The sequence below is a fragment of the Trachypithecus francoisi genome, unplaced genomic scaffold, assembly GCF_009764315.1.
Source record: "Trachypithecus francoisi isolate TF-2019V2 unplaced genomic scaffold, Tfra_2.0 Lachesis_group5, whole genome shotgun sequence".
Lineage (NCBI taxonomy): Eukaryota > Metazoa > Chordata > Mammalia > Primates > Cercopithecidae > Trachypithecus > Trachypithecus francoisi.
The window spans coordinates 106,687,955-106,713,125 of NW_022681470.1; the positions used below are offsets into that span (position 1 = coordinate 106,687,955).

At 40.3% G+C, this 25,171-nt stretch overlaps 1 long non-coding RNA gene across 1 annotated transcript; it reads left to right on the top strand.

The window, feature by feature from the left end:
- The first annotated feature begins 202 nt into the window (after positions 1–202).
- Positions 203–2,021, top strand: LOC117074895. The gene is made up of 3 exons (XR_004433754.1): positions 203–294; positions 1,255–1,397; positions 1,853–2,021. It is a non-coding gene; the product is annotated as an uncharacterized LOC117074895 (long non-coding RNA).
- The last annotated feature ends 23,150 nt before the right edge of the window (positions 2,022–25,171 follow it).

Genomic DNA, 25,171 nt, shown 5'->3' on the forward strand with positions numbered 1-25,171 from the left:
AGCAAGTCCCCGTCCACCCCCACCCTGTACCTGGGCTTTCTCTCAAGGCTGGATTATGGAGACAGTAATAATCAGCTACCACCTGAAAGGACTTTCTAATTGAAAATGTGCAAATCTCTTTGTAGGCTTTGGACCAGACGAGTCACATACAATTGTGTACAGTGAGACAAAGTAAAGGTCCCATGCATTGGCCCTCCCTTGGTGCCACCGCCTGCTACTTCCTCTCATGGTCACCTCTTTACTCAGCTTGACCCTCCCTGTTGACACTTCCACTGTCAACTCTGCGAAAGTGGGGTAAGTTCAAAAATGGCTTCTTAATTAGGCCATTAGATTCCAGATCTAAAATGCATTTTTTTCTTTTATTGTTTGTCTTTCATTTATGCTTAATTTAACAAGTAACACGTGAATACATTTTTATGACAATAAAACTAAATTTTCCACTAAACACTATGCCAGGCTAACCTCCCCAGAGGTAACACTGTTTTCTGTTTGGTGCGTATTCTAGTCTTTCTCCAGTCACTCACACATCCATGTATGTGTCTATAAAATATAGTGTGGAGAAATTTATAAAAGTCGTATTATACCATATCATGCTAGAACTTGGTTTGCCTTTTTTAAACTGTTTTTTATCAAAGTTATACAAGCAAATAGTCAACTAGATCAAAGTTTATGAAGTCAAGTGGTCGTCCCCAGCCTACCTGCCCCCTGCATTTCTTTCTCCCTGTGTCAACGCCTTTCATTTCCTCTTGCTGGTTCTTTAGGTTCTTTGGGTATTTACTTCCTACCTCTTAAAATATTTGCTATGCTTTTCTCCAGTTTTAGGAATTATCAACTAAGTTTTCACAGTAAAAGGTGAAGTTTGGCTCTTCCCTTCCCCCCACCCCCTGCCCACTCTGCCACATACATTCTTCCCATCCCTTCAACCTCTCAATATACATAGATCACAACTTTGATTAGAACAATATTTCGTATGATGACTATTATGCAACTCACAGCTGAGTTTTACAGTAAGCTCTAATTAATTCCTTCCCTGCAGAACTTTTTGCTTTCTCTAGATTTAATAATTATCTTTTCCCCCGTTTTCTTCTTTTCCTAACTATGATTAATTCAACAAACTCAGTACCAATTGTTTGCATTTTCTCTCAACATATTCAGATACTCCAGGTAATCTGTTAACTATATCTTCTAGAAGACGCCTGTCCTGGAGTTTTCTCACCTGCTACTATCTGATTTTTTTTTTTTTTCCTCCTCCAGGTGCACAGCTCTCATCACAGGATCTCCCTTAACCATCATCCTGAGAATTCTCACTTCTCTCCTGTAGTGGGTCTCCTACTTCCTGGATCTTTTGTCTTCCTCTTGCTTGATTTTCTGTCTCACTTAATGGAACACATTCTGTGGTAAGTTCCTGAGAAAAGGGACACAGAAGGCAAGTTGAGACCTTCAATGTCTGAAAAGGGGTTTACTCTGCACTGACCCTTGATTGATAGTTTGGCTGGATATAGACTTCCAGGTATAAGTTGATTACATTGAAAATGTTTAAAGCATTACTCCATTTTTTCTCATTTCCAGTGTTGCTATTGAGAAATCCAAAGCCTTTTTGCTTCGTGATCTTTTATGTATGAACAGTTTGTTTTTTTCTGAAAATGTAGAGGATCTTCCTTTTATAACCTATATTGGTATGCAAAACATCAAGTATTGCATGTGCCCCTCTGGGTTTTCCAGCCTCTCCCATAGTTAGGTTGGAGCCATGTTCTTGCAAGTGGCCTGGGAGCAGAAGTGACAGATGTCAACTCCAAGCTAAGGAAGCTAAAAGCCAGTGTGCCTCCTTCAACCCTATTTTCTCCTGCCACAGGTGCTTCAAGGGACACATGATTCAAGTGACATGTTTACAAGAAGTGGAGCCACCTGAAACATGTTAGACCAAGCCCATCCAACTCACAGCTCATGGGCCACATGCAGCCCACGACAGCTTTGAATGCGGCCCAACACAAATTTGTAAACTTTTTCAAAACAGTATGAGACTTTTTTGCAATTTTTTTTTTTTTAGCTCATCAGCTATCATTAGTGCTACTGGATTTTATGTGTGGCCCAAGACCGTCATTCTTCTTCTTCCAATGTGGCCCAGGAAAGCCAAAAGATTGGACGCTCCTGCACTAGATTTTGCATAAATGAGAAACAAACGGTTTTGTTAAGCCGCTGAGATTTTTGAGGATTGTCTGCTTCAGGAGCTGGCATTAATAATCCTGACAAATACACCAATATTCTGGAACTTCACATGCATGTGCTTGGATGTGGATCTATTTTTAACCATTGTGCTAGATACTCAGTGAGCCCTGAAGACTCGTAGCCTTTAGTTCTGGAAAATTTTATTTCATTGATATTTTCCTCCCCTTTGTCTTCTCTGGTTTCTTTTTTGAGCTTCTATTATTCAGTTACCAGACCTCCTGGATTATTCCTCTAATTTTATATCTTTTCCTGCTAATTTTCATTTCTTTTGCTATAGTTTCTGAAATATTTCTTCCATTTTATCTTTCAATCTTTCTACCAAATTTTAACTTGTTATGTTAATAACTTTCAAGAGCTCTTTTTCTTACCATAGAAGTCCAAAGACCTTTTTCTACATTTGATATATTATTCCCATGCCTGATTCTTTTGCCTTTACTGTAGATACGTGCCTATAACCCATTATTGTTTTGCACATTTTAAAACCTTATATGAATAATCTGCTAATGTATCATTCTCTGGTTCACTTTACTTATTTATTCACATTGACAAATGTAGTTCCAGTTGATCCATTTCACTGCTATATAGATTATCATGATTATACCACAGTGTAGTTGTGCATCCGTATGTGGCTGGCCATTTATGATATTTCCATATTGTTGCTGTGGCCCACATTTCAGAAACAGAAAATCGGAGTCTCAGAGAGGTACTCACCTGTGTGTGCCATTAAACCATAAATCCAGAGAACAGATTGTCTCTGGATTGCTGCTTCTAGGGAATCTGGGACCCACGGATAAAGCTCGATACGTATTTGTTGAATGACTAAATGAAGTTTGCTCAAAGATCCTTAGGGTCAGATCCAGTCCCAGAACACAGGTCTCCTTCTTTTCATTCTACCCAACTGCCTGACATTTCTGAAGCCAAGATGGCTCATCCAGGGTAACATACATTTTAGAAAAGTTGTAAGGTGGGAAATTTGGAATGAGAACCGTTAAAAATTTCATCTATTACATGGATTGTCTGTCTTCCTTTAGTTCTGTCAGTTTTCATTTCATAAATGTAAAAGCTGGCCAGGCATAGTGGCTCATGCTTGTAATCTCAGCACTTTGGGAGGCCGAGGCGGGCAGATCACAAGGTCATGAGATTGAGACCATCCTGGCTAACTCGGTGAAACCCCGTCTCTACTAAAAATACAAAAAATTAGCCGGTCGTGGTGATGGACACCTGTAGTCCCAGCTACTTGGGAGGCTGAGGCAGGAGAAAGGGGTGAACTTGGGAGGCGGAGCTTGCAGTGAGCCGAGATCTCGCCACTGCACTCCAGCCTGGGCAACAGAGTGAGACTCCATCTCAAAAATAATCATAATAATAATAATAAATGTAAAAGCTTTGCTATTAAGTGAATACTCATTTATGATTGTTATGTCTTCCTAATGAATTCATTATGATGCCCTCATTTTATTGTTATGAAATGCCTCTCTTTTCTTTGATCACATGCTCTCCCTTAGAGTCTATTTGTATATCTTCCTTTGTGAAGTGCCTGTTAAAATCTTTATTGGATCATTTGTCTTTTTATTATAGAACTGTGAGAATTCTTTATATATTTCAGATAGAAGTTTTTTGTCTGATACATGTGAGACAAATATTTCCTTCCAGTTTGTGGCTTGCCTTTTTCATTTTCTTAACAATGACAAAGAGCAAAAGTTTTTAATGTTCATGAAAACTAAACAATGTTTAACAACTTTCATGGTTCACAGTTATTTTAATTCTATCTGTAAAATTTTTTGCTTATCTTGAGTTTGCAAAGATTTTCCTCAATGTTCTCTTGTAGAAGTTTTATGGTTTTAGCTGTTACTTTTAGATCTAAGAGATTATTTCAAGATAATACTTATGTAAGGAATAAGTTAAATGCTGAGGTTTATTTTTTTAAAATGGATAGCCAATTGTTCCAACACCATTGTTGAAAAGACTATCCTATTCTCATTGAATTATCTTGATGCCTTTGGTAAAAATCAATCAACCATGAATGCGTGGGTCTGTTTCTGAATTTTCTGTTTTGTCTCATTAGCATATTTATCTATCCCTACATGAATATCACACTGTTTTGTTTACTATAGCTTCACAGTTTACTACATTTTACTATATTTTACTACATTACTACACAGTTTACTATAACTTCACAGTTTACTATAGCTTCACAGTATTAACATCAAGTAGTTTAATCCTCTGAATTTCTTTCTCTTTTAAAAATTATTGGCCGGGTGTGGTGGCTCATGCCTGTAATCCCAGCACTTTGGGAGGCCAAGGCAGGCGGATCACGAGGTCAGGCAAGACCATCCTGGCTAACACGGTGAAACCCCGTCTCTACTAAAAATACAAAAAAAATTAGCCGGGCTTGGTGGTGGGTGCCTGTAGTCCCAGCTACACGGGAGGCTGAAGCAGGAGAATGGTGTGAACCTGGGAGGCAGAGCAACACTCCAGCCTAGGGTATCATCAGTCCTTTGCTGTTCTATAAAATATTAGAACTAGATTGTATAGTTTGCAATGGAAAAACATTCTGGGATTGCTGGTAGGATTGCATTGCATCTATGGACCATTTGGGGAGAACTGCCATTTTAACAATATTGAGTCGTCTCATCTGGGAACATTGGTTTATACCTCATTTTACTTAGGTCTTCTTTAATTTCCCTCAACAATGTCTTGTAGTTTGCATTGTACAGTCTGGCCTATAATTGTTAAATTTATCTTGAAGAATTCCAAATTTGATGTTACTGTAAATGGTAATGTTTTTCAACTTCATTTTCTAATTTCATTACTAGTATATGGAATTGCTATTAATTTTTCGATATTGTCCTTTTATCCTGTGGTCTTACTACACTCACGTTACTTTTGGCAACTTTTTTGTAGATTCCTTAGGATTTTATAGAATTTAATGGAAAATAGCACTATGCTTTATTTTTTTAAGAAAATAAATAATATATACAAAATTGTATCATTTGAAGCCTATAGTAAAATATTGAAAAGAGGTGTATTAATATTTTTGCCTTGATTATGATATTGGGGGTGGGTGTGGCAGGCAAACTGTCTTTCATTGAGCACTATGTTAGCTACAAGTTTTTGTAACTAACATTTATGAGATTGTTTGGTTTTGCAAGAAACTGCCATAATCCTTTCCAGAATGATGATAGAATTTTACATTCTCACTAGCAACGTATAAGTGATCAACAGCGTATCTTTTCTATCCTTTTACCTTTAAACTATTTTTGAGGTAGGTTCCTTTTCAACAGCACATAGTCAGGTCTTGCATTCTTAACTAGTCTCACAATCTCTGCCTTTTAATTGGATGGTTTATGCCTTTTACCTTCAATGTAATTATTGATATGGTGGTATTGAAATACCACCTTGATATTTATTTTACGTTAGACTATACTTGATATTATTTTACCCATCACTAAGGCACTGGTTTTTATTTTTTCTCTCTGTGCTTCAAAGTGAATATTTTCTATTGCATGTTTTCAAGTTCACTCATGTTTCTTCCTGTTGTGTCTTATCTTTTGTTAATCCCATCCAGTAAGTTTTTATTTCAGATGTTGTGAAATGTTTAGAATTTTTCCATTCCCAAAGTACTAATTGGTTCTTTTTGTACTATTTCTCTTATCATTATGTTTGTGTTTTCTTAAAATACTTGAATATATTTGTAAGAGCTATTTTAGCATGTTTGCCTGCTTTTCCCATAATCATTTTTATTTTGAGGTTCATTTCTATTGACTGATTTCTTGTTATTTGTCACATTTTTCTTCTTCTTGTCATGTCTAGAAATATTTAATTGCTCACTGGATATTATGAATTTTATGTTGCTGAGTGCCTCAATTTGTTACCATTTTAAACAATAGAATTGTGCTTCATTTCTTCAGGAAAGTAAATAATGTTCAGTAATCTTAATCCTTTCAGAAGTTGTTTTTAAGCTTTTTGTTGTTGTGAGTCTACAATAGAACTCACTTTTTCTAGAGATATTTTCACCTTACTAATAAAGTATGACATCCCCCAACCCCAACCAGGAGTCTCTATTTTGTGCCATTGGGTGATTATAGAGAACTCTGTCTTCTTGCTGGGTGGAATACAATTGTGTCCCAGTCCTGTGTGAGATCTAGTCATTGCTCAGCTTATAGCTCCACAGACTTTCTTTGCCCAACCTTGTGGAATTTCACTCTACACGTGTGCAGCTTGGTACTCAGCAAAGACTCAATTGGACATTTAAGATACAGATTTCTGAATCTCTTTTCCTGTTTAGCTTCCTCCTCCACAGAACTCTGCACCATGAGTTCCAGTTATCTCAACCTCCCTGAACTCTGAGCTCTGTATAATACCTTACGAGACTACTTTTTATTCTGCTTTGGATACTCCTCCTATACTTTCATTTAGAATGTGCCGTCTACTAGAATAACAGAAATAGAGGCCTGCTATATAGCTTTCACTTCATATATTTTCATTCTTACAGGAATTATAAGCTCATGCTGCCTGTTGTCCTTTGCTGAAAACATTGTTTCATGTATTTGTTCAGCTTTCTAGTTGTTTGTAGTGGGAGGGTAAGTCTAGTTCTGTTATTCCATCATGACTGTAACTAAGTTATCTTTTAAAGAAAATGAGAGAAGAAAAATACAGCATGTTTTATATTTTTTTACATATTTACAATTTTGGGTTCTCTTCATTTTTATATAGGTCTAAATTTCTAGTCTGAAGAAGTTATTTAGCAGTTATAATTACGCCTGCTTGAACTGGTTTCTCTCTGCTTTTGTTTCTCTAAAAACATCTTAATTTTGCTTTCACTTTTGAAGTAAATTTTTGCTGGATATAGAATTCCAGGTTGACAGGCTTTGTTTGTTTTGTTTTGTTTTGTTTTAATTTCAGCACTTTAAAGATACTATTCAGGTGGTGTGAAAGTAATGGTGGGTTTCAATGGCAAAACCCACAATTACTTTTGCACCAACCTACTAGTTCTTTATCTTTTATTCTCCACTATTCCTTACATGTCTTATTTTGTTTGCTGATTATTAAAAATATATATTTATTTCATTAATTTATAAATAAATTTGATGAGAATTCAGAGTGAATATATACCCAGGTAAACTGAATTTAAGAATCAAAGAATAAATACAGATAAATCATCGTTATTTTTGAAGTTATCTCTTCTGCTCAAGTGGCAAAATGAATTAGCCTTAAATTACATAGTAAAATATTTTCTAGTGTGTTAAATCACATGTAGTACAGTGTATATTGTACCCCAATAGGTAGTTTTTTTCAAATCCCTCACCCCCTTCCTGCTCGCCCCTCTCTGAGTTTCCAGTGTCCATTATATCACTCTGTCTGCTTTTGCATACCCATAGCTTAGCTCCCACTTATAAGTGAGAACATACAGTATTTGGGTTTTCCATTCCTGAGTTACCTTACTTAGAGTAATGGCCTCCAATTCCACCCAAGTTGCTGCAAAGGACTTTATTTCATTCTTTTTTATGGCTGAGTAGTACTCCATGATATATTTATGCCACATTTTCCTTATCCACTTTCCAATTGATGGGCACTTAGGTTGATTTCATACCTTTGCAATTGTGAATTGCACCATAATAAACATATGCATGCAGGTGTCTTTTTGATATAATGATTTATTTTGCTTTAGGTAGATACCCTGTAGTGGGATTGCTGGATCAAATTGTAGATATACTTTTAGTCTTTTGGGAAATTTTCATACTATTTTTCATAGACGTTGCACTAATTTACATTCCCACCATCAGCATGTAAAGGTTCACTTTTTACCATATCCACCCAATATCTATTATTTTTTGACTTTTTATCAATGGCCATTCTGGCTGCAGTACGGTGGTCTCTCATTGTGGTTTTAATGTATTTCTCTGATGATTCATGGTGTTGAGCATTTTTTTCATGTGACTTCTGTATATCTTCTTTTAAGAAATGTCTATTTATGTCATTTACCCAGTTTTTAATGGGATTATTTGTTTGTTATTTTTCTTGCTGATTGTTTGATTTCCTTGTAGATTCAGGATATTATTCCTTTGTTGGATATATAGTTTGTGAATATTTTCTCCCATTCTGTTGGCTGTTTACTCTGATACTTATTTTTTTTCTGTGAAGAAGCTTTTTAGTTTAATTAAGTCATGATTGTCTACTTTTGTTTTTGTTGCATTTGCTTTGGAGGTCTTCATCATAAACTTCTTTGCCTAGGACAATATCCAGAAAAATTTTTCCTAGGTTTTCTTCTAGAATTTTTATGGTTTCAGGTCTTAGATTTAAATCTTTAATTCAACCTGAACTAATTTTTATATATGGTGAAAGATAAGGATCCAGTTTCATGTGGCTATCCAAATTTCCCAGCACTATTTATTGAAAAGGGTGTCCTTTCCCTGGTTTGTGTTTTTGTATGCTTTGTTGGAGATCAGTTGGTTGTGTTTGGCTTTATTTCTGGGTTCTCTATTCTATTCCATTTGTCTGTGTATCTACTTTTTTACCAGTACCACGTTGGTTTGGTTACTATAGCCTTGTATAATTTGAAGTCAAGTAATGTGATGCCTCCAGATTAATTTTGCTTGCTTAGGATTGGTTTGGCTATTCAGGCTCTTTTTTGGTCGCATATTAATTTTAGGATTTTTTTTTTCTAATTTTGTGAAGAATTATGTTGGTATTTTGAAAGAAATTGCATTAAATCTGTAGATTGTTTTGGGCAGTAGAGTCATTTTTATGACACTAATTCTTCCTATACATGAACATGGGATGTATTTCCATTTGTTTGTATTACCTATGGTTTTTTTCAGCACTGCTTTGTAGTTCTCCTTGTAGAGCTCCTTCATCTCCTTGGTTAAGTATATTCCTAAGTATTCTATTTTAATTTTACAGCCATTGTAAAAGAGATTGAGTTCTTGATTTGATTCTCAACTCAGTCATTGTTGGTGTATAACAGTACTACTGATTTGTGTACACTGATTTTGTAAGCTGAGACTTTACTGAATTCATTTATCAAATCTAGGAGTCTTTTGGGTTTTCTAGATACAAGGTCATATCATGGGCAAACAGAGACAGTTTGATTTCCTCTTTTCTCATATGGGTACATTGCATTTCTTTCTCTTGCCCAATTGCTCTGGCTAGGACTTTCAGTACTATGTTGAACAGAAGTGGTGAAAGTGGTCATCTTTGTCTAGTTCCAGTTCTTAGGGGAATGCTTTCAACTTTTCCCCACTCAGTATGATGTTGGTTGTGAATTTGTCATATATGGTTTCATTATTTTGAGGTATGTTCCTTCTATGCCTAGTTTGTTGAGGGTTTTTATCATAAAGGGATGCTGGATTTTATCCAGTGCTTTTTCTGCATCTATTGAGATGATCATATGGTTTTTGTTTTTAATCCTGTTTATGTGCTGTATCATATTTATGGACTTGTGTATGTTGAACCTTCTCTGAACCCTGGGATGAAACCTACTTGATTATAGTGAATTTTTTTTATATTCTCTTGGATTTGATTTGTTAGTATTTTGTTGAGAAGTTTTGCATCTGTGTTCATCAGGGATACTGGTCTGTAGTTTTTTGTTTTGTTGTAGCTGTTGTTGTTGTTGTTATGTCCTTTCCTGGCTTTGGTATCCAGGTCATACTGGCTTTGTAAAAAGAATTAGGGAAGATTCCCTCCTTCTCAATCTTTTGGTACCAATTATTTTTAAAATATCTGGTAGAATTCAGCTGTAAATCTGTCTGGTCCTAGGCTTTTTGTTGTTCTTGGCAGACTTTTTGTTACTGATCCAATCTCACTACTTGTTATTGATTTCTTCATGATTTCTATTTTTTCCTGATTCAAAGTAGGGGGATTGTATGTTTATAAGAATTTATCAATTTCCTCCGTATTTTCTAGTTTGTCAGTCATCACATATTGTTTGTGGTCATTTTTTCATTTTTTTTTTTTTTTTGAGACGGAGTCTTGCTCTGTCGCCGGGGCTGGAGTGCAGTGGCCGGATCTCAGCTCACTGCAAGCTCCGCCTCCCGGGTTCACGCCATTCTCCTGCCTCAGCCTCCCGAGTAGCTGGGACTACAGACGCCCGCCACCTCGCCCGGCTAGTTTTTTGTATTTTTTAGTAGAGACGGGGTTTCACAGTGTTCACCAGGATGGTCTCGATCTCCTGACCTCGTGATCCGCCCGTCTCGGCCTCCCAAAGTGCTGGGATTACAGGCTTGAGCCACCGCGCCCGGCCGGTCATTTTTTCAGATGTGTACTTTTAAAATATTGTTGAATTTGATTAATGTGGTTTAAAAGCAGTATGAAAAAGTGTGCTTCTAGTAATGATAGAGTAGCTTGCATTGTATTAACCTTCCCGCAGATAACAATACTATACTCTAAATAAAATGTTAAAATTTTTAAAACTATTTATTTCCCAGTGTTATTTATTCCCAGTGCCAGCATATTTCTGGGGTTTTTTGAGTCAACCAACCTTGAAAACAACTTAATCTTTGTTAATACTGAGAATTACAATGTCAATATTATGTAGATGATGGGAAATTTTGGCTCTTAGGACTTACTTTGTGAAAAGAATTATTATTATCACAAGAACAGATGAGATAAGAATTATTTCACAAGTCTCTGGACTATTTCCTTTTGTTTCTGTAGGGCCATTGTCTTTATACCTGGAAAAAATGGAAAACTGCTCCCACACTATTGGACTGTTTCCTCCTGCATAAACCCACCTAATCCTAGTATGCCCCCCAGCAAATGACTGCACCAACTACAATGAGTTCTTGCAAACTACTCTGTCACTTGGACCTGAACTTTTAAAAAACATTCCACATCTCTCACTTTAATCATGCTAAAGTACACTTATTTAGGTCCTGGCTGAGCATGGTGTTGTACCCAGTAAGTTAAACATATGCAATCTCTATTGTCAAGGCAGACAACATCATGTCAAAGCAGTACAAACAAGTCAGCATAAGCACTGACTCCTTTAAGTCTGTGGTCTACTGTGCCTACAGCATACCAAACATCTGGTTGAAAGATGAAGCTTTCAGTCAGGAAGTTTGCCGCTCTTCCAGATAATTGAATGGACTTTTATGTGAATTGTATAAACCCAGCAATGATAATAGTTATACCAACTTATATTTATATTATGATTTACAACTGCAGAGAATGTATGTTTGTGTATGTGTGTGTATATAAAGCCTCATTTAATTACCATATCTTTATGGAATATGCTTAATTATCCCATTTTACAGATGAGGAATTTGAGAGACTTTATCAAGCATGTATTGATCTCATACTCCATGCCAGAAACAAAGCCTACAAAGAGGAAATAAAATAATCCCTGCCTTAAAGGTGCTCACAGACCAAGGGAGGAGCTTGACATTGAATGAACCTGACTCGCCCAAGGTCACACAACTAGTAACTGTCAGATCTGGGACTCAGTCCAACTTTTCTGGCAACGAGTTCAGCACGCTCTTCACAGCTGCCTCCAATAAAAGCCAAATGCACTTAAAGAGCAGTGACTGGAAAGGAGAAGGGACAGGGGAGCCACTGGAGTTGGGAGAGTCTTATTAAGGTCAAGATCAAAACTGAAGTGCAAGTCGTTAAAATTACAATCACAAAGACTATGACCAGACATTGGAATATGCTTCTGATGTAACGTTTGGTTAAAAAAGAGAGAGAGAGAAAGATAGCAAAACACAAATGGTATGTCTACCATATTCACTTGATAAACATGTGGACACACACAGGATGAAAACATGGGCAAATTAAAACAGCTGGATTTTTTTCAGGTGGCAGGGTCATGGCCAAACTTCCCCTTTTTTTCTTTCCTTCTTTTTCTAAACTATAAACCATTACTTTATAGTTTCATTTATGTAGCTAAAATATAAACTATAGATAGGAAAAGGGATAACAGAAATGTTAAGGCTTTCATGGACAGACAAGCCTGGATTCACATCCCACTTTTGCCAATGACTTGTTGTATGCTCTTGGAAAAGTTATTTAACTTCCCTCTGTCTCAGTTTCTCTACAGAGAATAATGTTAACCTTGCAGGATTGTGTTTAGAATTAGAGATTATACGTTAAACACCTAGTGCACACAGAGCAACCACTCAGTCTGTAATTAATTTTGTCACCATTACATAGTGTGAACCAAGAAGTGTGTTGGAGAGCAGACAGGCATTGCTAGGCCTGCTGTGAGCCACAGGTTTGGCCAGGAGTCTGCAGCGGCATCTTTAAAACAAGGAACAGTAATCTGGAATTGTCCTTATCCACAGCAAAAACAGGTATTGAGCCAAGTCCTAAGGATGTAAAAATGCATGAAACACTACCTTGTCTTAAAAGAATTTGTTATCAATCTCTTTATCTACTCAATAAACACTTAGCACCTCCTCTAAGTCAGAGACTAAAAGAAGAACTAGCTGTATGAAGACAAGTAGGACACAGTCCTTACTATACTTCAGTGAGGGAGAAGCAATAATCGAAACAGACTGATACAATATAGTGTGGCGATCGTAGCCTTGGGCATATGGGAACACAGATTGATAAACACCTCATCCAATCTGGTGTGGCAAGAGGGGAAGTCTAGGAAAGATTTTTGAAGGGGGTTGGCCCCTGAGCTGAACCTTAGTGTATAAGTGGGAGTTAGTTAGGAAAAAGGGACAAGGTGGAATGTAGTCAAGATCCCAGGCAAGAGGAAAACACATGCAACAGCATTTTAGAGAACCACAAGCAGTGCAGTCTTGCCAGAGCATAGAATTTGAAGCAGGGGATGAGGTTGGAGAGGTGGGTGGGAACCAACTCATATGAGCTTCTGTACACCGTATCCAGAGAGCAACAGAGGATTTGAAACTGAGGAGAGAGGCATTAAGGTAGCCAGAGTGACGTTTCAGATAAAGCCTCTGCAGCCCTGTGGGATTCCAGGTTCCCTCTGGAGGGAAGACTTGCACGGGACAAGCCTGGCTGCAGTTAGGGGTTACCTTGAAGGGTTCAGAAGGAAAATGCGTTTGGATTGGGACAGTGATCATAGGGATGGAGACGAGAAGGATGGAAATCAACTGGCAGGACTGTCTTTAATTATCCCAAGAGCCCAGTGAGAAGTAGAAAGGAAATACTTAAACATTGGGAGAGGCTTTGTCACAGACACAGTCTGGGAAAGCTTCATGGAGGAGGTGGGACATGAGTAGCCCTTTAAAGAAGAACGGGACCTAGGTGGAGAAGAGAGGCAGATCTCAGGCAGGGAAACAGAATTGACAAAGCCAAAGAAGCAGCATTATTTAGGTGGTGTTTACAGAAGAAGTAGGTCAGTTGGCGGTAAGAGTATGTGATCTTCAACATGCCTTCTACATTGTGAATTCTCATCTCCATCATAGGGAAAGCATTTGCGGCAGGATAAATTATATTTTCTCCCCTAAATCCCCTCCTTTCCTGAGGCTAGGCATAAAGAGAGACTAGAATAAGCTCAAGGTAGAGAAAGATTCAAAAATTCTTCTAGATTATAAATCCAGAAAAGATATGACAGAGTGGCCCCCAGTGGCATGGAAGGGCTGGTGGTCGTATGGTGACTTCAGGCTGCTACCAGACCTGGTCAACCTTTCCTCTGCTCCTTTCTCATACTGGCTTCCAGCCCTACTCCCTGTCATTCACGGGCTGTCAAGAGTGACTGGCTGAGAAGTGTGCCTAGAAGAAGGAGCACAATTGGGGAGGGTGGATCCCTGGAGAGGGAGAAAGACTGTCAAAAAACGAGAGATTTCCTTACAACCCGGATATCATAGGGGTTCCCCAAGGGTTAGAGCAGGGGTCAGCATACTTCTTCTGTAAAGGGCTTCATGTGAATTCACCCTGCCTCAGCTACACAGCTCTACCATTGTGAAGAAAAGCAGTCACACGTAACACAAAAAGAAATGAGCATCCCTCTTTCAGTAAAACTTTATTTATGGACACTGAGATTTTAATTTCATAAAATGTTCACATTGCAAAATACTATTCTTTTTACATTTTTAAAAACTATTTAAAAATGTAAAAGTTATTCTTAGATCATATACAAAAATAGGCAGCAGGCTAGATTTAGTGTGCAGAGTGTGGTTTGCCATCCCTGGCCTAGAAAAAGGATCTCATGACAGATGGGGAGCCAGGATGGGTCAGCTGGCATAGAGGAGCTACTCTCTACACTCCTACACTCCTGTGGAATCTGTATGGGATGGAATATTAGACTGAACTTGAAGAAAAGAACTGCTCTCTATGCTTTTATGAATTTCACAGGTACTTCTCTGACTAACAGTAAGATGTTTAGTCATGGATTGTACCACCCTTTCCCCCACAATTAAGGATGTAGTGATGGGGTTTCACATGCTTTTATATTAATTAATTTTAAAATACTGCTTCCTATATTTCTATAAACTATATCAGGGTGTTTAAAGTCCTCAAAAAAAAAAAAAAAAAACTAAATAGTAAACAAAAGCAGGCCAGGCACGGTGGCTCATGCTTGTAATCCCAACACTTTGGGAGGCCAAAGCTGGCAGATCACTTAAGGTCAGGAGTTGGAGATTAGCCTGGCCGACATGGTGAAACCCCATCTCTACTAGAAATACAAAAACTTTAGTAGAAAAATTTTAGTGGAGGGCACCTATAATCCCAGTTACTTGGGAGACTGAGGCAGGAGAATCACTTGAACCTGGGAGGCAGAGGTCGCAGTGAGCCAAGATCTCGCCATTGCACTCCAGCCTGGGTGACAAAGTGAGACTCCAACTCAAAACAAAACAAAACAAAACAAAAAATAAACAGAAATACATATCCAGGCTATCATATGCTCTTCTGGCTACTAAAAGTAGTCCAGGTGACACCTGGGCCAGGTGGACCTCTCAGTTCGCCATAGGCCTCAGTTGTCCATTTGGGAAATGGACGGAACCTCTTAAGATGCTTAGGACCTGCTCTTGTCAACTGGCAGCTCTTACTTGTGAGATTCTCAGACCTTCCACAGAAACACAGTATTTGTTTACCCTCACAAATCTCTATCTCCTCCCTCATGGGATACTAAATGATCTTTTCTAGTTTCCAAAGATTTATGTGACCTTGTCTGGAAAATATCTGAAAATCCTTGAGTTTTGTCTTTTCTTCTAACAACATAACCAAGGGGTAGTTGTGCATCAAAATAAGATCACTGGGAAGACGAACTTGATTCTTGAAAAAAAGCCCAAATGTTTTCCTTGGCTTAAGTACAAGTCTCTGGATTTCCTTAAAATAAATAATCAATATCATGTCAAATTAAGTCTCTAAAACCACTGGCCTATAAATCCCTCCCTCCACCCAAGCCACTGATCCTAAAATAGAAGGATTCATGTAATTACACTTCCACTTCCCCTGTTTTCTGCTTTTTGGAAGCAAATATCCCCCCGTATGAGAGAAAATGTTTGGGATGTTTCCACTGTCCTGTTCCCTTACCTATACTCCAAGCATTCCCAGACAGCACCACAGACTCTTTCTTCTCTTACACTCATAACCTTTTAAAGGTATATATGAAAGAAAGAGGCCAAGGAGAAGAGCCCTTCAGGAAAATAAGGATTATGTTGTGGGTTCTTATCCCTGAGGCTCCTCCTGCTCTCAGCTGGCCTTTGTGACAGGAAAAAAAGCCAGCTACTGCACCAAGGACCTAAAAAGCATGTGATCTACAGAACTTACACTTGAAAGGACTCAGCAAAGGGGATTTTACAGAAGCAAATATGGCAAACTTTGTTGTGTGCATCCCCAACAAGTCAAAGCTTACAGAACTGGTCTGGCTCTTAGCAGGGAGCCCACCCCTCATTTCCAATCTTAAGGCTCCAGGCAAAACCCATTTTCTGCCAAGAGGCACAAGACTAGCTCAGCTGGCTTCCCACAATCGGGTTCTATAGGTAGCACACAGCTCTGCTGAAAACACATTCATCCTCTTCTCCCATTTGATCTTTCTTCCACATGCCTTTTGGATTAATGCTGGCATCTTGTTTCCATCTGTTTTCATCTCTTGGCTAGAAATGTACAAGTCCCGCTCTACCCCTCTGCAGGGTGAGGGGCTCCTCTGCAAAGTGCTGCACTGAAGAAAGGGGTGGCAGGAGATCTGTGGAAGATCAACGGCATGCCTTCTTTCAAATCAACAAACTCTGAATGGGTGCCTTCTATGTGCCAGGCATCATGTACTTGCTAGATGCCAAGTCCCAGAGCTGCTCAAAACTCCACCCAGGCTCCAATTTCACCCTTACAATGGCCTAGAAGACCTCAGATGACCCCCTCTCCCACCTCCCTGACCTCGTCTTCTACAATACTCCTAGTCTCCACTCTCCCACAGTCATGCCTTGGGGCCCTTGCACTGGATAGAACACCTTTTCCCCAGAGTGGCTAACTCCCTCAGCTTCTTCATTCATTTCTCAAATATCGCCTTTTCAACAAGGCTTACACTGACAGTGCTGTTGAAAACTGCAGACCCCCCGCAGCACTCCTGATCCCCATTCTGAGCCTGCCTGCTCTGGGTTTGCTTTTTCCACCGCACTTAGCACCTACTGCCTTGGCCGGGATCTCTAGAAAACATGGCTCAAAAGGATGAATTCCAGGGAAGCAGAAAGCAGGGAATAGAGGAGTAAGGAGGGAAAAGCAAAGAGCAAACTTAAAAGAGTTGTTTCCAAATGACCACAGCTCTGTAACAAGCTACTGGCTGGGTTCCATAGGACATCTTCGGAAAAGGGCTAATGTGTCTCCACTGTCTGCCTAGGGGAAGGGGAAAAAACAATGTATCTTCAGTATCTTACTCCCATTGGTCAAAGTTGGCCCTGTGGGTACTGGTTTTCTCATACTTCCAGGTGATGAGAACAAGGGTTGTACTCAATCCCTTACCTAAGGGTCAATCAGGAAGCACCAGGGCAGAAGGTGAGAGTGGAGAGGTATACAGCTCAGGCAGTCAGTGAGGAGATATGGGCCCTGCATGTGAGCAACAGGAGGGATGGGGCAATCTTCACAGTGGCCCCTGAGCCTGCAGGAATTGCAGCAGTGGGTAAAGGAGACACCAGCAGCCCCAGGACTGTAGGGGTGGAGCAAGCTGTTGCCAGGGCTGCTCCTGCAAGACCAGGTAAGTGTGTGGATCTGGACTGTGCATAAACTGAAACCCACACAACCTTCCGACATGGTATCCATCTCCCACAGCTAGAATATAAGCTGCACATAGGCTTTCTCTGTTTTTCTTCCTGATGCATCCCAAGAGTCTACAACAGGCTTGGCATATGGCACATCTTTAACACATTGTTGAAAAAACAAAAGAGCTATGATAATGTGTAAGAGACAGACCTGGTCCTCAAGGAGTCTACAGTACTCAGAAGGACACAGATGATTGAGCAGATCATTGCAGTACAGATTGGGGAGTGCTGTGCTGGAGACTGGCAAAGAAGTAGCAAGGCTAGGATTTGAACTTGAAGCCGCCTCTGTCAAAGTCCAAGCTTACAATCATCTCCCTCTAACACTGTACTCCTGGGTCTTAGCGCCCTTTTTTGTAAAGTGAAAAGATAAGACTAGATAATCTTTAAAGCCCTTAAACCACTTTCTAAGTACGTCAATATCTAAGGGAAGCGGTCCAACCCAGACATAGTGAGAAGCGAATGGGTACTCTGCAGGACAAATACACCTGTATTAGTCTGTTCTCACATTGCTATGAAGAAACACCCAACGTAATTTATAAGAAAAGAGGTTTAATTGACTTGCATGTGGAGGCCTCAGGAAATTTACAATCATGGTGGAAGGTACCTCTTCACAGGGTGGCAGAAGAGAGAATAAGTGCCAGCAGGGGAAATGCCAGAGGCTTATAAAATCATCAGATCTTGTGAGAACTCACTATCATGGGAACAGCAAGGGGGAAACTGCCCCCATGATTAAATTACCTCCCACTGGGTCCCTCCCACAGCACATGGGGATTACAGGAACTACAATTCAAGATGAGATTTGGGTGGGGACACAGCCAAACCATATCAACACCTATGGTATAGTATGGGCCACCAAGCAGGTATGAGTCACCAGCAGCCTCCTTCTGGCCCCCAAACCCATGGGCACTGTCTCTCATTCTGTACATGAACACGTGCACAGGAGACCAACCTGGTCAGGGTAGAGGGACGCCAGAGGAAACATGAGGTGGGATCATAAAGACACATACAAAGTGTCCTCTGCAGCTCCAAGTTATGAAACGTGATTTATGGAAGCTCAGCTACTCACATGCCACATAACTTGAAGGTTGGAGGACACCAGAGCAAGTGAGGTCAAAGCCTATGACTCAGCAACAACGTGACTTAGGGCCTCAACTGGCAAGATAGATCAACACTGTCCAGTGCAATATAATACAAGCCATATATGTGATTTCACATTCTCCAGTAGCCACATTTTCAAAAGTGAAAATAAGTGAAATTAATATTGATAATATATTTTGTTTAACCCAATACATCCAAAATACTATCATTTTAACATGCAATCAACATAAAAACTTATTGAGATATATCACATTTCTATTTTTCATATTAAGTCTTTAAAATCTGGTGTGTGTTTCATAGTCACAGCACATCTCAATAAGGACCAGCCACATTTCAAGTGTTTGATAGCCACACGTATTGGACAGCACAGGTCTAGAGTGGGCTGCTGGTGCTGATGGAGGACACATGCACGTGCCCACATGGATACATGAACATCTGCACACAATGCACATGCACACGTGCACACATACCCACACATACTCATGCGTGCACACACATATGCACATGTTCATACTAGACCAGCACAAATCAAGGAACTTTGTTAAATATCAGCATCGGGACCAGCAAATCACACAAATTAGAGCCTATACCCAGGCATCTGGGTATAGCAGTAGAAACAGCTTAAGGCCCAGGGGAAATGGATACCAACGTGAATTCATACAGAGTGCAGACAAATGAGAGGAAGCCAGCCCCTCATGGGGGAAAGAAGGCATCTGGCTTACTGCCCTTTGAAGTTCAATTCACCTTTTAATATTGGTAAAAGGTCAAGAAAAAGAACTGGTGGCCTTTAAGCAATTGAGGCAAGAGGTCAGAGATCCTTGGTCAGTTCCTTGGGAAATGAGCTTCATATGAGATTCAGGAGAGGAAGGAAAATTGCTGAAAATGTATAAAGCTAACAGTTTGTGCACTCAAATGGTGTCAAACCACAGGACCCTGGAGCCCTAACACATGAATGAAAGCCTCAGCCCCAAACTCATTTACACCGAAATAATTGCTGTTCCAGCCAGACCCACAGAAGCAAGGGGTAGCAGGGAAGCTGTGTGCTTTTCAAAAGTGAAGGACTTAGAGAGTGCTGGGGGATTGTGGTTTTTCCAGGAATGGGATGGATTGAAACAGATTTGTGAAAAAGAAAGAAAGAAAAGAAAACATTTTCAACCCTCCTTTGTAGCTCCCACATACCAAACAAACACGCAAAGAAATGAAAGAAGGATGCCTCTTCTGCCACCAGGAGACCTTTTCCCTCCCTAAGGTGCAACCTCTCACAATATATACACTGTCTGCACCCTTGGTCTCCAGCCTTTCTCATCAAGACCACAGCATATGGGCTACACTTCAGAATTACACTTGGGGAGTGTTTACTTGCTACACTTGTGAGGTGGAGACTGGAGCCACATGGAAGGCACATGCAGGAAATGCGCTGTAATAATCTTATGTTTATAATTCTGGGAGAAGGATGGCAGAGTCAAGGATGGGATTGATCAGGTTCCAAATCTATTTCCTGGAGTCAAATTTAAAAGAGAGACATTAAGGGCAAAATCTCTAACAGCATGGGTACGTTGCAACAAGAAGCAAGTTTATTTCTATCAGTGTTTCTACAGATTTTTTAAATCTGTTGCTTTTTGTATCACATGTACCAGCCCATCCCTGCCAAAGCTTACAGAACTCTGAAAACTGCCTCTGGTAATATATTCTTATCAAGTTCAGAAAACTGACTTTCTAAGGGTTCATTTAGAGGACAACAGCCCCCTTTCGCTGTAATGCTGCTATGATTTTTTATTGTTGCTGAGATTGTAAGCATTGCCATCTGAAAATCTTGTATATTTTCATGGATGTTAACCATTTCTCCAATCATAGTCCGGTTTCTAAATTCCTGTCTGAAACAAACCAAAGCTTAGAATGGATCTGTTCCCATTCCCCAGCAGACCCATCCAAGGAGACATTTTCAGGCCTGAGCTGGCTGCTCCCCTAGAGCTGCCTCTGAATCACTGTTCCTCCTTGTCTCCGTTAATTAGGATGTGAGGTCTTACAGCTCTTGCTGGAAAGTAGATTTCCTAGCTCCTGGAACAGCATTTAAATTTAGTCACATGACTCAGATAGGAAAGCCATGAGGGAATGCAGAAAGGCAGGTGAGCTGGAAAACTAACTGTAAGGATGACTAAGGGTAATTCCTACCCTCTGTACAGCACTGTACAGATTATAAAATGATTCTGCACCCAGTATCTCATTTGACTTCAAGCACCCAATGAGGTCTGAATATAACTTTCTTAGAATGAGGAAGTTGAGGCTTAGTTTACAGACACATCTCACTTAAGGTCACACATACAATTCATGGTGGAACCAAGAATTGGAGAAGTTCTTCAGGTAACACATCCCTACCCGCTCTGTCCATGACTCATCACTTTTAGACAGCAGCAAGTTATTCCAGACATCAGAGATGTTTTCATTTAAGTTACTTAGTCAAACCTTGAATATGTAAGGCATGTGAAATCACAAATTAACATGCCTCTTTTACCTAACGTATTTCTTTAAAAATTTTTTTTTTGTTTTATTTCTAAATTTTGATCGATTCTTTATTTATTTATTTAATTTGAGACTGGGTTATGAGACTGGCAAATTTTTGTATTTTTGGTAGAGACCAGGTTTCACAATGTTGCCAAGGCTGGTCTTGAACACCTGGGCTCAAGCGATCCACCCACCTCAGTCTCCCAAAATGTTGAGATTACAGGTGTGCGCCACTGTGCCTGGCCCACCTTACATATTTCTAAGCCCTTTCCTTCATGGCCTTTTGATAGTGCTTAAGTGAAACAATTTCAACGTTCACCTCAAATGAATATTATGAGAGGAAAACGTAAAGCTTCAACCAGGTATTTATTGAAGGTCTACTATGTAAGAAAAAAACTTGATGCCTACTCTCCAGAAGTTTCTATTGTTTGAAGAGAAAAGGTATAGGTCGTTGAGAGTTAGATAGCAACACAGGGTAACAAAACAAGATCTGTCTGTTGTCAAAGGCATGAGACACATTCTGGGCTGGAGGAAACCATGAGAATTTGTGGAGAATGAAAAACATGAGCAAGTCCTGGGCAGTGACTTCCAAGCTTCCCTGAAGATAAGAGTCACCAGGAGCACTTAAAGGTATGGATTCCCAGAGTTTGATCCAGGCCTCTAGAATTTCTAGGAAAAAAACCTGGTAAAGTGTATTTAACCTGTGCCCCCACTGACTCTTATCTTAGGAAGGGCAGGGGTCACCATGAGTCAGCTTCAGGGGCTGAGACATTTCAGCTGTTAGAGGGGGAGTGGAGGGGAAGAAACATGTGGTGGGAGAGATCAAGAGAGGTGCAACTAAACTAAGACAAATCCCAAAAGATTTAATCCCAAAATAACAGCAAGGCCATCAAGACTTCAGCAGGCTGAAGGACAGATAGAGGAAGGGAAGTTTCCAGGAAAGAGAAGGCCAGCTCCCCACTGCCACTGAGAATGAAGCAGATGTGTGGGCAGACACCTTGATGGCATCACTTGCTGAGGCGATCCCCCCCTCTGCCTGTCAGTCCGTCCAGGGAACCACAGCCAATCCTGGCCTCCTGTTTCCAGCTGGCAGTCAGGGGTCAGTAGAGTGACCCAAGTTGCTAAATGGCATCAAGTTTTTGCTCATGCCTAAGTTCTCCTTCCTCTGTTGACCAGACTAAGCCCTAAGAGATGCCAGCGGAAATGTGTTCCAAAGGAATCCTTTAGCAGCCATAATGAAGGTAGAAAGGCTTGCAGTCTAGGAGAAATCTAGATTGAAAACCCATCTCCATGAGAATATCACAGTGCAAAATCATTTCTTCCTCATTTAACTGACCATAATATCCAGTACTTCTATACTGCTCAAGATGTGCCCAGAACTCTTCTATATATTTGATATGTTTTAATCCACTTAATTCTCACAACAACCATGTGAGGAAGGTTCTAGCATTGCCCCTGCTTTACAGATGAGAAAACTGAGGCAAAGAGAGGTTAAATCATCTGTCCAACAAGTAATTGACAGAGCCAAGATTTGAAACCAGGCAGTCTGGCTCCAGAGCCTGGGTACTTAACCACTGTTCCCTACCACCCTCTAAGAATAAAAACATCCCGCCAACACAGAAAGAACAAGTGTGTGTACATGTGACCGTGGGTGTACGGAGGAGGAGCAGGAAGCTGTTTCAGTGAGGTGAGAGATTTGTTGGTGAATAGGACGACAACAGATCCTAAGACAGAAGATGATTCCAGGCTACAGTGGGTTAGGAAGTCCTCATGAAGGAAGTCCATCCACCTGATGGAGGGCACCCAGAGGAGTGAAGAAAATCAATACGGGAAAACGAATTTCAGGAGAAAACACTTAGCACACAATAGGCTCATGCATTCAATGCAGCCGGTGTTTATTGAGTACCTAGTATGTGCCAGGCCCAATTCCAGACATTGTTGAATCAGCAAGTACCTCCCCGGCTTCATGGAACTTATAGTCTAGTAGGGGAGATGGACAAGGATAAAGCCAATGAATGAACAAAACAGCTAGAAAAGTGATGGCTGAATGAAGGAAGGAGCTGAGGAGTGACGACTGGGTGATAGGAAGGCCTGTGTGGAAGGAATGTCTCAGGTGAGGCAGGAAAGAGCCGAGTGGGTGTGAGATGCTGTAAGAGCAGCAAATCCTTCTGGAAGAGGAGCACACTAGACAGGGAAGAGGTGACTGGGCCCCAGAGCCAGGCAGGCCTGGTCACAGAAGCCTCTGGAGGCCACCAGAAAGAGTTTGGATCTCATTCTAAGGGGAGTACAGAGACACTGAGGGATTTCTGCAGGAAAAAGTCACCCCAATTTATGTTTAGGAAAAGATCTCTGACTCACTGTGGGGAGAACAGCTTGCAGGGATGTAGCCAGGGGGGTATTGCTGTCATCCAGGCAGGAGAAGGTGGTGGCCCAGAGAAGTGGTGGTGGTGGTCAAGGCAGAGAGCAGAGGCATTTGGGAGATATTTTAGAGATAGAATCCACAGGTGCTCATAGCTTTGTTTCTACCACCATTGGAAAACAGGTTTTATAGGCAGCCACAGAGTTTACAGCTCAAGCAGATGACTTGATGAGATGATTTGCCAAACATAAATCCAAAGGAAGAGGGCAGGAAATGCTACGCACCCCCACCCAGAAGGAAGACAGACAGACACAAAGGGATGCTTCGTCTTCCTGGAAGCAGTGGTCTCCAGGCTGCCCTCCAGGTACACACAACTCTGAAGGGCAGATGCAAGAGAGAGCCAAGTTCTCAAAGGCACTTTTGAATGAGCTTGAATTTAGGGCAGTAATCCAAACAAGAACAATACGCGTTCTGTGGAAAGCAGAGCATGATCCCCACTAGGCACTTGCAGGCCGTTGCAGTAACTGAGAGCATCCTGGCTCACAGGCTCATCGGGGAGACCCCAAGTAGCTCCCAGACCTAGGGAGTGGAGACGGCCTTCTGCAGAAGGCAACACAAGGGAAGAGCTCATAGGGGCTCAGAGAGGGAGAGGGAAACACAAGTCAGAGAGTCCACGTTTGCGGCTGCAGAATCATAGCCAAAGACAACGTCTGTTAGAATTGAAATAAAATTGCAAATGGTCTTGAAATTCTTAGTATTGTATCTCAATTTAATAGATTTTTTTTTCCTTTTAAATAAAACCGGTAGAGTTCTAATAAGTTATTTTGCTAGCCTCCTAATCTTACTCCTTCATTTATTTATATAGTACCTGGTTATTGACACAATATTCTAGGCCAGAGCTTCTCAAACATCAGCATGCACATGGATCACCTGGCCCTCTGGTTAAAATGCAGATTCTGGTTCAGTAGCTGGGGGGTGGGGCCTGAGATTCTGCATTTTTAATTAGTTCTCCGGTGATGCTGATGCTACTGATCTTTGACCCTCACTTCAAGTAGAGAGGCTTTAGTCCAATTAGACATTTCTTTCACCTGACCTTTGGTTCACTTCTCACTCCACTTTGACTTTAAAATAAAATGAGTTCCTTCATTATTTGAGTACCTACTAGATACAAGGCAATGGATTTTAAGTTTTGGGCAAGAAGAGAGATATACAAACACATACGATACCATGTTGCCTTTAAGGAATGACCATCTAGTTGGAGGTGGAGAGAGAGACGGGTACTAACATGGAGTGTGAGGCCTACCCTCTGCCAGGCCTCTCACTGCAGCAGAATTACAGTATATGCATTGCCCCACTTAATCTTCACTATCATCCTGAAATAAGAGTGGCTCTATCTTACAGAGAAGGAAAGCCAGACTAGGAAAATTTAACTAGATTTCTCAAGCTCACATGGCCACTGAAAAGTTGGATTTTGATTCAAATTTGAGTCTGTCTGGCTCTAAAGCTCAAACTATCTTCATCAAGCCATACTGAGGACATAGACAAATGTAAATGCCCCCAAGCTCTGCGTTTTATGTGATATGTGCAAGATGAGAAGTACAAACAGCCCACTGGAGGTGGTCGGGGTGGGGGGGATGGTAGGTGACTCCACTGCAGACTCAGTGGGGAACTACAGTATAGTTGTATATTATAGTTATATACTATATACTGTTTGTATACTATAGCTATATACTATAGTGTATAGTATATATACTATATATAGTATATGGAACTACAGTATATTTACTAAATTTGACTACCAGAAAACAGCAGCAGTGAAGACATCATG